We start from the raw sequence: 14,734 nt of genomic DNA on the forward strand, positions 1-14,734 counted from the left end.
GGATGTTGTAAGTTTTTAAATTAATTATTTTTCTTTAAGAAATGTATTTTTTAAATTTATTTGATTCAAAAAAATTGTACACGAAATATTTTATTCGTGTACAATTTTAACTCCGCCTACGTTGATTGTAGCCGGTCCCAAGCCCGGAAAAAGGAGGAGGGTTGTAATTTGTAACTTTTATTTATTTTGTTATTCGTATAAATTACATAATTTTGAAAGTTGTACTTTTATTTAATTTGTAATTTGTATAAATAATAAATGATGCAATTTTTAAATTCTTTCAAAAAAATGTCATTCAACAATTAGCATATAAAAAAAATGTCATTAAAAAAAAAAAAAAAAAAAACCAAGCCGGCCCGAGCCGAGCAGGCTCGGCTCGTAAAAAGCCCGAGCCAAAAGCTCGGGCCGAGCCTTCTTTTTTTGGGCGAGCTTTGGCTCGGCTCGGCTCGGGCCCAAAAAAAGCCCGTTGTGATTTCCTCGAGCCGAGCCCGAGCCCAAGATTTCGGCTCGCGAGCCGGCTCGGCTCGGCTCGTTTACATCCCTACTCGTGAGTCACAAAAAAATAATAGATTAATAGCAGAAAATCCCCTAGAAATGTTTTCATGTCTAATATACCTTCTTATTTATTGCAAAGCACAAATTCCCGTCCTCTACTTCCACTCCGCATAGACTCATCAATGAAAGCAACAAAAGCATGAACAGCTTCACACCAATGTCTAACTTTCAAGAAACATTAAGTTTGAATTAGTAAACATTAGGACATTTGGTTATATCGTAATTATCATTTCTTAATTTTCTTGTAATTAATGAAGAAGAGAAGATGAAAATATTGGACAATAAAGAATGGTGAGTGTGGGGTGAGGCAGGAGAGTAAGAAGATAAAGTTGTAAAGATTTGGGATTGCGGGTGGTATAAATAAAAGATTTTTGTGTAATTTATCCAAAAAAAAAAGTTTGGGACATAATTGCAATTATTTCATTTTAGTTTTGGCAATCTTTACTATTTTTAATGGTAAAATTAATAGAATTGGACGATAGAGAGTTTTCCACACAAAAAATGTTGTATTTTGCACAAAAGGTTTAAATTATGGGGTTTTCTGTGATTTCCAATATGTATGGGATATATTGTATAAGGAAACATTTCTAGGGGTTTTTTGCTATAATCCTGGCTGCAATTATTTCTTTTTAATTTTAGCAATTTTTACTTTTTAATAGTTAAACTAACAAAAAAATATTGTATTTCATACAAAAGGTTTCAATTAGGGGGTTTTCTATTATTTTCAATAGATATGGGGGTATATCGCACTTGGAAATGCTTCTTGGATGTTTTCTTCTATTAATCCAAAAAAAAAAAAAAAATTATATATATGTATAGTCAATACTTCATACCATTGTTTAAGCCCATATTTTTCCCCCATTCGTTCGAACCATTTTTTCTCGTAAGCATAAAAATTTTCACTACTTTTTTACTACATGTTCTCTAAAAATTCACTATTCAAAACAATATGTTCCCCAAAAATGGCCACCAAATAGGGGCTAAATAATTGGAGTCCACTTATTAAATAGTGACACAAATACAAATAAATAAAACTCATACCATTTAAATAGTGACAAGGACAACTAAATTTCATATTTTAAGAGTACAATAAAGTTTTCATAACATGCATTTGTTTCTCAACCAAGTATTGTATAAATATACAAAATTGGAGTGCAGTTGTGGGTTTTGTTTTCAAGTTTCCAACCAAATAAATTATGGGAACACTATTACTACATTATAAAAACCACTTTTCAAAATTGACAAACTCTTTAAAAACTTTCATAAATCAGGTGGCAAATCAAAATATTAAAATATAATTATATTATAATATACACTATATTTGGATTAAATATGCTATACTAAATTATCTCCGATAAATCAGTTATTATACTATATTTAAAAGATATTTCTCACTCTCCTCCCACAATCGAACATGATTTTCTTTCTCTACAAATCCTAGCCCACTAAAAACTCTCCAAAATCACAAAATTTAATCATTTTCCTGGATTTCGAGCCACAATCAATGAATGAGGTCACAATTCCATAGACATACTTTGATTTTTATTGTTCTAGAAACGTTGAAGCTCGACTGCGGAGGAATTGTATTTTTTTTCCAAGCAAAAATTGAACTTCTGTAGTCTGATTTCGAAAGTAAATTTATAATCACCGTTAATCCTCGATTTCGAGTCATAATCAATGAATAAGGTCACAATCCTATCGACATACTTCTGATTTTCATTTTTCTAGAGAAGTTGAAGCTCAGCTGTGGAGGAATTGGATTTTCTCGAAACAAAAATTGAACTTTTGTGATGATAGGGTAAATTTATAATAGCTTAATATAATCTTATGATTTTAAAGACATTGGTGTTTTCAAATCGAATGAAACATTTTTCTAACCATGATCAGAGATTTCTCGTTGTGAACAATAACTTGCATTATTTTAACCAATGTGCGACATGTTTTCTCATTAACCATTGATATTGTGCAATTTTTATTTTCAATTTACAGCTATGAACTTGTTGATATGTGACTACCTATAATCGTTTATGTGGTGCATTCACATTGATACATCTAGTTGTGAATATTGAATTGAATAGTTAGTAACCTATGTGTTAAAGGTCTTAAAGTTCATAAGTGGAATTAGTTTAATCTGTGATCAATGTCATTGCATTGAAATTGACTCTCTGTGGCCCTACAATTGTTAACTGTATGTGATTATATTTATATTTAGCTATGAAATTATGTTTCCTGTATTGATCTATTTGAGACTTCTTTATCCTGATCTATAGCCAATATCATTTCATTCAAATCTACTCATAGTGAACCTGCAAGTCTTGACTGTACGTCAATATGTCCATATTAAATGTAAAAATGTGTCTTGGATTGATCTATGTTTGACATATTATTTCGATATGTTATACTACTAACTATCTCCATTACATTTGAATGTTTCCTGATATTAATGAATTAAATGTGAAATGTTGTTTTTTGTGTGTGATTAGAGATGGCACTTTTACACATTTGCCTTGTACGGAGGTCACATGTCATTTATACTAGTGAATGATACGTGCAAGTATGAAGAATCGGATGAGCTTGTTATTTCAGAAATGGGTCTTAATCATGCAAAAGTAGCTATGAAAATGACATATTCTTTGGATTCTAGTTTACCTCTCATCCGGATTCAGTGCAATAATAATGTCCTAAAGTATTTGAGGTTAAAATCTCTAGATGGCATTGTATCGGGTTATCCTATTATGGTTGATGTTATTACTATAGATTCATGGCAGTCAAAAATATGCATTGCAATGTCCATAGACGTGGACTACTTCCGTTGAGTTATCAGCTAATGTGTTTTCTTTACAACAAATAGCTCAAGAAATTAGTGACTCATTGGTGACCATTGAAAAAGAAAACATTGAAGAAGATGTGATATTGGTATCCAAAGCTTATGCTACAGTAGTAGTGGAGGGAAATGTTTTTTGCAACAATAACATACTAAAAATAAGCTTGACCTTCTATGCCATAAAAAACAAGTTTGAATATAAGATATTGAGATCAAATGAGAAAGAGTACGTGATAAAATGTAAAAAATAATTATTGCAAATAGATATTTAGATATTCACATTTGGAAGGAAAAAAAATGTTTAAGATCAGGGGAATGTGTAATGGTCACACATGCTAGATAAACACTGTTTCAGAATCTCATCGACAAGCATCTAGCTCAATCATGTCAAAATGCATCAGATACAAATACAGTTCTTCACGTATAGTATACACTCCTAATGATATCTCGAATGACATGTTACATAAATATGGAGTATTGGTGAATTATGTAAAATGATGGAGGTCATGTGAACGGACATTAAAATTGATTAGAGGTGATCCAATGACATCATTTCAATTGCTACCTTCTTCTTTTTTTATACCGCAACAGTTGAACATAGGGATAGTCACAAGAATATAAATAAATCATTTAGATAGATTTAAATATTATTTTATGGCTTTGTACATCAATCGTTGGTTTGAAATATTGTAGACCAATTATTGTAGGTGATAGCACGTATTTAAATTCTCTCACTATGGGGGTACACTCTTCAAAGCTTGTACATAAGATGCAAAACAACATCTTAATAATATAGTTTTTAGGATTGAGGATAATGAAAATGATAAGTCATGGAGATAGTTTCTTGAGATATTGAAGAGGGCTTATGGATCAAGAGACGAATTATGTATATTATCAGATAGTCACAATAACATAAGAAACATCATTGAATTCTTACATTCAGAGGCAATGCATGGGATATGTTCATACCATTTGCTTAAAAATTTGAAGACCCATTACATAAAATCAAGTCACAATGTCACACATTCTTTCAATTTTGCTGGAAGAGCGTATATAGTGGATGAATTTAAATACCACAGACAGCAATTAGTCTCAATTAATGAAGAGATCAAGGGATATTTGGCATGTAATTGTCTGTAACGTATATTATGACTTCATTTGACTTGTTTTGTGATATTATGAAATGTCCGTGAATATTCGTAACTATTTGTAACCATGCATGTTTAATGGATGAATTATATTTCATTTATTGTTACATGAAATTAAAACATCATTATGAATGAATTTTATTAGTGGATATTTAGTATGTGGTCTCTTTTACAATTGAAATATGATATATTTTATAAATGTGATCATCTGTGACCTATTGTGTAATGATACTGACTATTTGTGAACGTTTTAGTGTTAACTATGAGCCTATTGTTACTTATACTTGAATATATTATTAAGAGCTAAAATTATTTTCTAGGTGGATGTTGGATATGAAAAACGGTGAAGATTGCACATGCCAACCAATAGATACTCTATTATGACATGAAACATAGTTGAATTTGTAAATACAGCGACGAAGGTGGCAAAGAATTTCCCTATTCAAGCACTCTTAGAATCATTGGGACAAACAATCCAATCTTAGTTTTACAAGCATAAGGTTAACACACATGACACTTTCACAAAGCTTGCAACCAAATATGAGAAGCTACTGAGGAAAATGAGCAACGACGTGAGAAATCTAAAAGTAAAGACAGCGAAGTGTGTTTATTATGTTGTTCACAAGTATAACTTTAAATATTTTTTATTTTCGGGTTTCACCTGCAAGTCACACTTAGTTTGAAGTGAGGAACAATTCTTCATCATGCATGATTGATATAACCCAACATACATGTAGTTGTAGAATGTTTCAAATAGATCAACTTCCATATCCACATGCACTGGCAATGTTAGCAACATTGAAGCTGGATGTGTACAACTTTGCTTGGTGTATTAGATAAGAAATGTATATCTGAATACCTACAAAGAGATAGTTTTTCTTGCAACTAACAAATAAGAATGGAGTTTGTCGAAAGATGTGAATAATAGAGTTGTGCTTACTTCAAATAGAAAAAGAAATTTTGATCTCCTTATTGAGAAAGAGGAGGCAACATGTGAAAGATCACAAGTTATGAAATGTGAAAGATGCGGTGAAATCCGGTCACAGACTCACAATCCTCAGTTATGCAAGAACATGGTGCCCCTTAACTAGAACATGAAAAAATTGAAAGCGAAGAAAGATCCAAAGAAATCCAAATAGATTATCATAATTTTTACGTGAGGATATTCTGTGTAATTGCAAATTGTTTCATTTGATTGCCAATTGAGTTGACAGACTTAAGTATAGAGTTTGGATTTTATTTCAAGATGTCAAAGGTGTTTCTGGATAACAAGACATTGATTGTGACTTTGTTTGTGATGATTGTGACTATTTGTGACCATTTCTAGCATAAAAGACGATAATAAATTATAGGTTTTTTATTTTTATTTTTTTTTACTGTGGTTGCCTGTGATGGACTATGAATAAAATTTGATTTAATTAATTTGCGTGCTCAAACTAACTCTGAATGTTATCTTCGACTAGATGTGACCAATTCTATGTTTACTATTTATGACAAATGTGTAACTCCTATACATTAAGCTACACAATCATTTGTGACCTATTAGTATGTAACATGTTAACCAACGGTTGCTATTTGTGACCATTTGTGACTTGCTATTATGTAAGACATTAACCATATGTAACTATTTGTAACTTGTTCAGACACATGCAAATATAAACTTTTACCTCCATAAAATGCTTAGATGGTATAAACAAAATCATTCACATAAAAACTAATACTTTTACCTCCATTGTACCAACTACTTGAGAAAAACAAATTTGCACTCAATTCAAAAACATATTATAAAGATAACATCTATTGACTACATTATATAAACGCTTATTTGTCTAATTCTGAACAGCTATCAACCTAGTCAATCATAAAAAGAATTCCGTCAATCATAAAAAGAATTCCGTCAACAATAGTTTAGTCTTCTGACTTTGATTTTCTCTTTACAACCTGCTTAGTTGTCTATTTTTGAACAACAAAGGAACAATTTTAAGTATGGCATCCCCAACATCAAATGACAAAGGCATTTTGGCAAGATCATTGTGCAACAAATACTATGCATACTTTTATGGAAACACTAGAATCATGCATGTAATATTTAAATAGACGAGCCATAGTAACTATAAAATATTGATGAAAAATGACAAAATTTGTAATGCCCATAATGAAACTTACCCATTTTCTTGGTGAGGTAAACCATTGACAACGTTAACACACAAGTCTTTGGATATGTCCCGACATATCATCAATAGTTTTCGTCCATAGTCCGACCATTTTTAGTAGATGTGTAAGGGTCTTCACAAGTGGTAAGACCCTTTCATGAACCTTATTATCCTTGTATGATTTTTTAGTTGAATTGAATACATACAAGATGTGATTATTAATGTCAAACTGCCCTAGCATCTAATGAGCATAATTTGTAGGCATAATGGGCATCAACATGGATTCAACTTCTCTTCAAGCAGTGTTGAATGATAACCGTTCACTATTGATGGTTTGATTAGGTCATCCTTCTCATTCACAATGCTAGGATCGTGAACAAATTTGGAGTATAACGTCTGGATTATTATATCAAATATACAGCTTGTAGTTGTTGCTTCCATTTTCACACCTTCACCAAACTTGACAAGTTGTCTTGTATAACGAAAGCATGCATCCAAGAGTCATAATAACAAAGAACATACGTGAGTGATGTAAACTAATATACATATGTGAAAAATGGTAGCAATATTGTACCATACTACTCAATGTTGAATTAGAAAAATCAAAGTATGCCACCAAGTTTTATGGTAAACAAGGACATTACCACACATAAGTTGAGGACTTATCACATTATCTGCATCGTTGAACTTTTCCCTATACACACATGTATGCACTCATTAAACAAATAAATAAGATTGTGACCAAGTTATTTCTTTGTGACCAACAATGCTATGGTCAAATAAAATATTGACATGTCACACTTGACACAAAACCACTTATAATCTACATTTAATGTACATGTTCTTGAATTTGTATCCTTTATCAAACCCCTTTATCAAACCAATTTTGGAATGAACTTAAATCTGCACTATCAACTTCCTTCGAATAAATTTGCAACGGAATATTTTTCGATTTTGATTTTGCCCCAGTAGTGGTATGACATGGATCGACCTTAAAGAAATGTGACTGCAAAGTTTTTAATGCCTTTTGTGCTCTCTTCACAAGCAGTCTAGATGATGGAGGTGCGGACGTATCTTCCTAATTAAAAAATATAAAAGGAAATGTTCTCAAATTAGTGTATGACAATCAATCTAAATTTATAATATGAAATACTAAGGCAGCGTTTGGTACACATTAATGTAAAAATGAAAATGAAAAATATAGTCATTACGGGCCCCCACATAAGAGATAGAAAGTCAAATATGGTGACTTGATATGATGGATAACGGTCATATTTTTCATTTTAATGGACAAAATTGGGAAACAAATGGGGGCTAAATATTTAATTAAGCTGACATCTTCGATACAAAGTTCAGTAAACTCCTCTACACGTGCAATAACCTCATCAACCTACTCCTACATTTCTTTACTAGCAAAGAATGTATCATTAGAGATTTTAAGACTGCGAAAAACCAATACCTAGATCAAATGAAGGAGATTAGAGAATGTAGATCTCATGGAAGTCATATGAAAACTCAGGTGCCATGTAACTTTGTTCTTTTTTTCAACCACATCATCATCTTTTAGCTCAGGTTTGATGTGACATCATCACTTTTGACTTTTGTTCCCTCGAACCATCTTTACCACTTTACTTCATCTGAACTTCATCCATCACCGAAGATAAAATATCAAACAAAGATTCAACAAAAGATTTAAGAGACGACCTGATGTCGCTCAAGCCATCTTTCAACACATTCTGAATCCGAATGACTTTATTAAGTTTCAAAGAACTTTTTGAATGATGCACTTCGTCATTCATGCCAGGCAGCTCTAACTTCATCGACATAAACTCCTCTTTCAGCCATTTGTTCTCCACTCGAAGCTTAGTTATTTCCTCATCTATCAACTACTTCAATCTACCACATTCCTGATACATTTTGTCAGTGGGATTGTATATAAAATGGCTCTTATGCTTGTAAATGATGAAATTAATTACTTCGACACATTAGCAATCAAGATGATGGACAACATGAATGCTAAAGCTAGCAGCCCCTTTCTATTTTTGCAGTAATGGATCTACAAAATCATCGTTTGGATCTTGAACATGTACCTTTGACAGTGGGAAGTAGACCCACTTGTGCCCACTTGAGTTTTATAGATCCTAATGTTTTGATTTTGTTGTCTAAGCTTCAAGTACTACACGTCTGTCGATCGTACATAGCATACAGAACAATGAACTTAGTTAGAAAAATGAAATAAATCAAGTCAAAAAATATATGAAGAAAAGTCACAAATCACATATTTCATATCATAATCATAAGAGATACGTGACTTTATGAACATGAATACTTTAGGTCACAAGCATATTTCATGTCATAATATATCTGAAATTCATAGTTAAAACCTGTCATATATGGCTTTGTGAGCTCTACTTCAGATGGATGAATGTCGTTTATCACAACCTATTTGACATAAGATGGAAAACTACTAAAAATTTGTCAATCTATAGTAGCTGGCTTGGTCATTTTGATAATCCCTTCTTTAGTAACGATAATGTGGTTTTAAACAAATATTTTCCCCAAGGGAACATTTCAAGGGTGGCAAAATTATTTGCAAGTGCAAATAATATTGATCCACTGCCTTCGAGTAAGAGGTAGGAAAAAGATAAGAGGTGATAAAATAAATAATCTCAATCTTAACCATGTCATGGTCTAGTGCATCGTTCAATGAAAGATATACTCTTTTGACATCTTCACTTATGACAACTTTTAAGTCCCTAAAATATGCATCCTTTACTACAGACGTTTTTCATCTAACACCGATCGATCATCGACCCCCATCATACCGCAATCCAGTGGCCAAATAGGATTCAGCAATGGAGAACTAAATATATCTCTCATGTATGTTGAACCACATTTTTTGCTTGATAGGTTGCTTTACCTCTTGTAGCAAGACATGGTGAATCAGGTGTGACTGTACTAAGAAACGTGTTTTCTAGAATTTCCCTCTAGGTAGTAATTAATTTCATTACAAAGTACATGATGACACTCTATATTGGTGTTATAGTGATCTTCCCAAAGAACCAATTCCTTGGTTTTATTAAATATTTACATTCCCACGCGATCGTAATGTGAGACATGTTAATGTGACCTCCAATCCATAAACATTTCACTGTGACCAACATATTAATATTCAGATGATAAATAGTTGATCACAAATTCTTCAAAATCATAACACATAATAGTAGATAGTCATAACACGTATTTTATTCACGGAAAATCCAGCACACTTTAGAAAATATATTCAGTTCACATAAATAGTAATTGATAAAACAGTATACAAAATAAGTCATAAACCCTTCAAATTACAAAATACCCAAAATAGGTTACAAGATGATATTTCGATTGCAAAATTACCCAAATCAAATCACAAATTAGTCAAAAATAGGTCACAAATTTCACATATCAAGACACATAATCAGATTTTACCTTCTTCATGGATTTCCCGCCAGAGTCTGGCATTTTGACTCTCTTTGCTGAAGAAGAATCTCTGACAACTTTTTTCCTCTTTCCTTTATCCTTCTCCATTATATTCACATCAACAAAACGAGTTCTAACCATTTTAAAATACTATAGTTGAACCTTAAGATGTAATATGGTTATTTCATGATGAATCTCCGATGATAATGACGACGATTGGGAGTTGTATGAAGAAGTATTGTATGGTTGAAAATGGTAGAGAAAGAGAAAGATGAGTTATGTATGGTAGAGAGAAAGAGATGTAGGTTTCTGTATTGTAGAGAGAGGGAAAGGGGGTTTTCTATATGGTATAGGGAGGGACGTGGTTTGAATGACATGGTAGAGAGAGAGAGAGAGAGAGAGTTGAAAAATGTGGACGGTCCAAATTAGATCCCATAGATAAACGGTTAACAAAATAACTTTGTTTTTATTAATTTAAAAATGGGCAATTACAACCTAATTTATGAATTTTAAACTTTATCCCCTTGCTTTTGAATTGTAAACTTGAGAAGTAGGGTTTTAGATAATTTTCTCATAAATTATAGGTGTTTAAACGGATGGGCTTAGATAATCTGGCCCCTAGGTAACTTGGTAGTGCAAATTAGCGAGTCGAACCAAAATTGGCCCACAGAAATTTATATAGGCTCGAGGATTGCCCACAACTTTGAAAACTTCCATTGGCAACATACAGAAATATTCCTAAAATCACAAGTCTCTTAAAAAATCATATGAAAAAGTATTTTGAAAGTGAAAAATATTGTGTAAACAAAGTGAGACTTTTTAATTTTGCAATGTTGGCTAGCGATATTGAGACCCCAATTCTTAACTACAGGGGACACCAAAGGCCTCTATCTTTCCATCCAAGGTTAGATAGATGGAGAGGGAAGGCTTCATGTCGTCAAAAAAGTTGAAGAATGAAAATAGATGACAAGAGCCTAACCAAATTCATCAGGTCATGCAGTAACAAGATTCAAGGGTCAAGTCTACTAGTCTATTGGGATGCCTCAGCTACATATATCACTACGTCACTTTTTAATAAAAAGTGATTTAGAACTTCATTTTCTCTATCACGAAGCTTAATTAACAGTCAACACAACACAAAATAAATTAACATCTAAAAGAAATTCTTACAAGCAAATTGAAAGCTTATCAAAGATGCATTGTTATATTAGAAATTGATTGATTCCGATATGTTAATTAAAAAGTGGCACAACAAGTTATGCACTTTATAATGAAAAGGCCAAAAAATGCAAATGTCAATAATAATAATAAGTGTACAAACACCATCATTGTTAATCAAAGCTTGTTAGTCTTACACAAATTATCTGTCATCTAACATATTTTCAATACCATTTACAGGTTATTGCCTTATCGATACATCGTCTTCTGTGTCTCATCAACAATCACGTTCGCCTCTCATTTGACACCTAATTGTGTTTTGCATCATAAACCATATTTAACACCAAGCAAAATCTCAGAATAAATTTAGGGGATGGTTGATTTTATTTTACATGTTCTCTGATTGTGATTACGTTTCACTTCAATTAACTAACATATTATCTTCAAAAGTTAAAAAAGTTACAACAAATCAAAAAGTGACAAATAATATTTCCATTTGGCCCCCATTTTGTGGAAAAGAAAATGGGTGGAATCGTATTTTTTCCGAAAAATGAGTAGTTAAAAAAAAAAATTTATTTACGTGCAATACTATTTTATAGAAGATTGTGTGATTGAAAATAGGAGAGAGAAAAATGAAATGTAATGTTAAACAGGTAGAGCTGATTAAATATAGCAAATATACAACATGAAAGAATTGTATATGGCTGCAAATTTTTTTGTCTGGGTGAAGCAATATATTGCTGAGCAAAGCATGACCAGAATAGGATGAACAAAGCTGACCAAAACATTCAGCTACTCTCCAATAACTAATAGAAAGAAACAATATCAATAATATTTAAATGGAATCTAGAGTTCAGATTTTCCTCCATCTAATGCAACATATCCTAACTATATGACCTCTAATTGGTAAAAGAAATAAGGAGCTCCATAAGCAGAAATTGACATTTCATAAATAGGAATCCACGTAGCATTTTATGGATTATATCTAACATTAAATTGCTCCGATTTTTAGGAAAACAAGCACAAAACATAAGGTACAATACACAATATTATAAGCATTTCAAAATAAAAGTCATAAACAAGTTTAAAACATTGAAAATATGAATTAACATTAGGTTTAAACTTGTAAAGAAACTTAAACTTGATTTTCTCTTCATCCCCTTTGATTCATTTTCTTCAACCATGGTTCAAGTTACTAATCAGTGGTGTCACATGTGTGGGGGCCGTCAATAGGTGGGTGAATTGCCTTTTTCTTTCCTGTGGATGAAGCGGGTTTCTTCTTAATCGCGTGGTGGATGGTTAGGGTTTTCTATAATAGTTTTGCTACTTTAACACTCAGGGTGACATTCTGGGTGATCGAATTGCCACTTGGCAATTCTGTGTTGGTTGTTGGAAAAACCGTTTGTTCCACTGATCAATTGTGATTTGCCGTTTGACAATTCTGTCATTTTGGGAGTCATTTGAAATATTACTATGGCAAAACATTTTCTATAAATGACAGGCTATGGGAGGTTTGGTAATTTTGGGGTTTTTGTCAGCATATTAATTACGATTATGGAAGGTTTTAATTTGTTTTCTTGTATTGATCTGATTTGCTCCTTTTTTTAGAGGACCAGACCTGAATTTCTCAATTTCATGAGGTCTTCGGGCCGGGCTGGAGGCTAAACTGTGACAACCTTAAATTGAGAGCTTGTTTGATACAGTTTAAAAACTAATTAAAATTAATTTTTTAACCGTTATTTCACTATTTCGACCGTCATTTTTGAATTCTTCTCTCACATGTAAGATCCACTTTATCTCTAACGGTCAAAAAATTAATTATCAAAATATTTACCAAACAAGCACTGAAGCTGTCGCGGTAGCGTAACACCTTATTTGGCGCTTAATATTTGAAACTATACTGGTTAGAAAAGTTTTTTTTTTTTTTCAAAGAATGTGTGATTTAAAAAAAAGAAAAAGTTTTGGAAAAATGTGCAATATTATTTTGTTGGAGAATGTGTATTAGATAAAACAGAGGGAGAAAAATAAATTTTAATTTTAATAGTGACCAAACATATGTTTAATTTAAGGTTGTCACTTTCTTCTTATAAAAGGCCGTATTTTTAAACATCAATTACCAGATAAATTGGTCTCAGGATAAATTTCAACATTTTTTGTTTCCCATATATTCTTAGATTGCAAAAATTTAATTGTACATTGTAGAGGTAAAAGAATTTTATTTTAAACAATAATCAGCTTATAAATAAGATTTTAATATCAATCATGCAGCTTAATTCTTTTAATATTTTATTATCAGTATTTTTTAGTCCATTAAACAGTTTGGCAGTTTAAATTTAAAACTGAACTTGCAGCCGCCCCAATGATGCTTGCGGTAGGAAAATCATCATTTATTTGATATAAATTTTAACTACAAAATGAAGAATAAATAACAAAGATAATATTAACGTTAACATATGCAAAAAATTGCATTGATTCATATTGATTTGTTTCAAACTTCATAAAAAAAAATAATAATAATAAATAAATAATTCTAAAATATGCTACAACTGAGTAACTACAGTTAAAGTTATCCCAACTAGATTGGCATGTACTCAACACCAATCATTTGTGTATATATAATTTAGGAATAGTTCGACTAAGTTGGCACTCGACTATAATTCAATTGTTTAAATCATTATGTTCGCAAATTAGTCTTCTAAGACTTCTTTTGCAAGGTGTTTGAAATGAGTAATGCCACCTCGGTGTACAGCCCCTTCACAGGGGATGGGGCCGCGCGTTAATTGGGCGTGGGCTCCTCCCCTCATGTGAGGGGAGTGACTCGGTGTACAAGGGCATTACTTGTTTGAAATCTCAAGTGATGTTGTTAATCATTTTATTTTGCATTCTCTCTTAGCGGTGAATATCTAATCTTTCAAGCATATAAGAGCTTCTAAAATGTCTTACTTGAGCATTGACATTCTTTCATCCAATGCCTTGTCACCTACACTAAAAAAATATCCGAATGCCAATGTTGATATCGGAACTGTTAGTAAATTTCTTGCCATTTTTTATATTATTGAGTAGGATCTCTCGTTTATTTTCCGCCATATTAAGATATCTAAAATTTAATACTTCGTCTTCAGGAATTAAATTATAGTGATCGAATTGATAATATATTTCTAATTCAGTATGTGAAGTGTCCGTGCCAATGTTAAAATATGCTCGCCATGACCTTTTATAACTATCTCGAAATAAAAAAGAAGCTTTACCTTTAAAAGTTGCAGCATAGCTTGTAGAGGAACGAAGGCCTTCATTATTTTTATATTTGCTTAAACAGAAATTATACAGTTCATTAATAAAACATTCCAATTCTTGATTGATAATATTTAGCCCTTGTTTGAGCCTCATTCTTATCCCAAAATAATAATAATAATAAATAAATAAATAAATAAATAAAT

The 14,734-nt window shown here is 31.9% G+C and overlaps 1 protein-coding gene across 1 annotated transcript in view; it reads left to right on the forward strand.

Moving 5' to 3' along the window:
• The first annotated feature begins 10,521 nt into the window (after positions 1 to 10,521).
• Positions 10,522 to 14,734, forward strand: part of LOC111407773 — an 11,399-nt gene continuing 7,186 nt past the window's right edge. Inside the window, exon 1 of the mRNA XM_023037438.1 lies at positions 10,522 to 10,540. The gene's annotated coding sequence lies outside the window, so the exon portion shown is untranslated. The remainder of the gene's footprint in view (positions 10,541 to 14,734) is intronic.

Source organism: Olea europaea, chromosome 13 (assembly GCF_002742605.1).
Source record: "Olea europaea var. sylvestris chromosome 13, O_europaea_v1, whole genome shotgun sequence".
NCBI lineage: Eukaryota > Viridiplantae > Streptophyta > Magnoliopsida > Lamiales > Oleaceae > Olea > Olea europaea.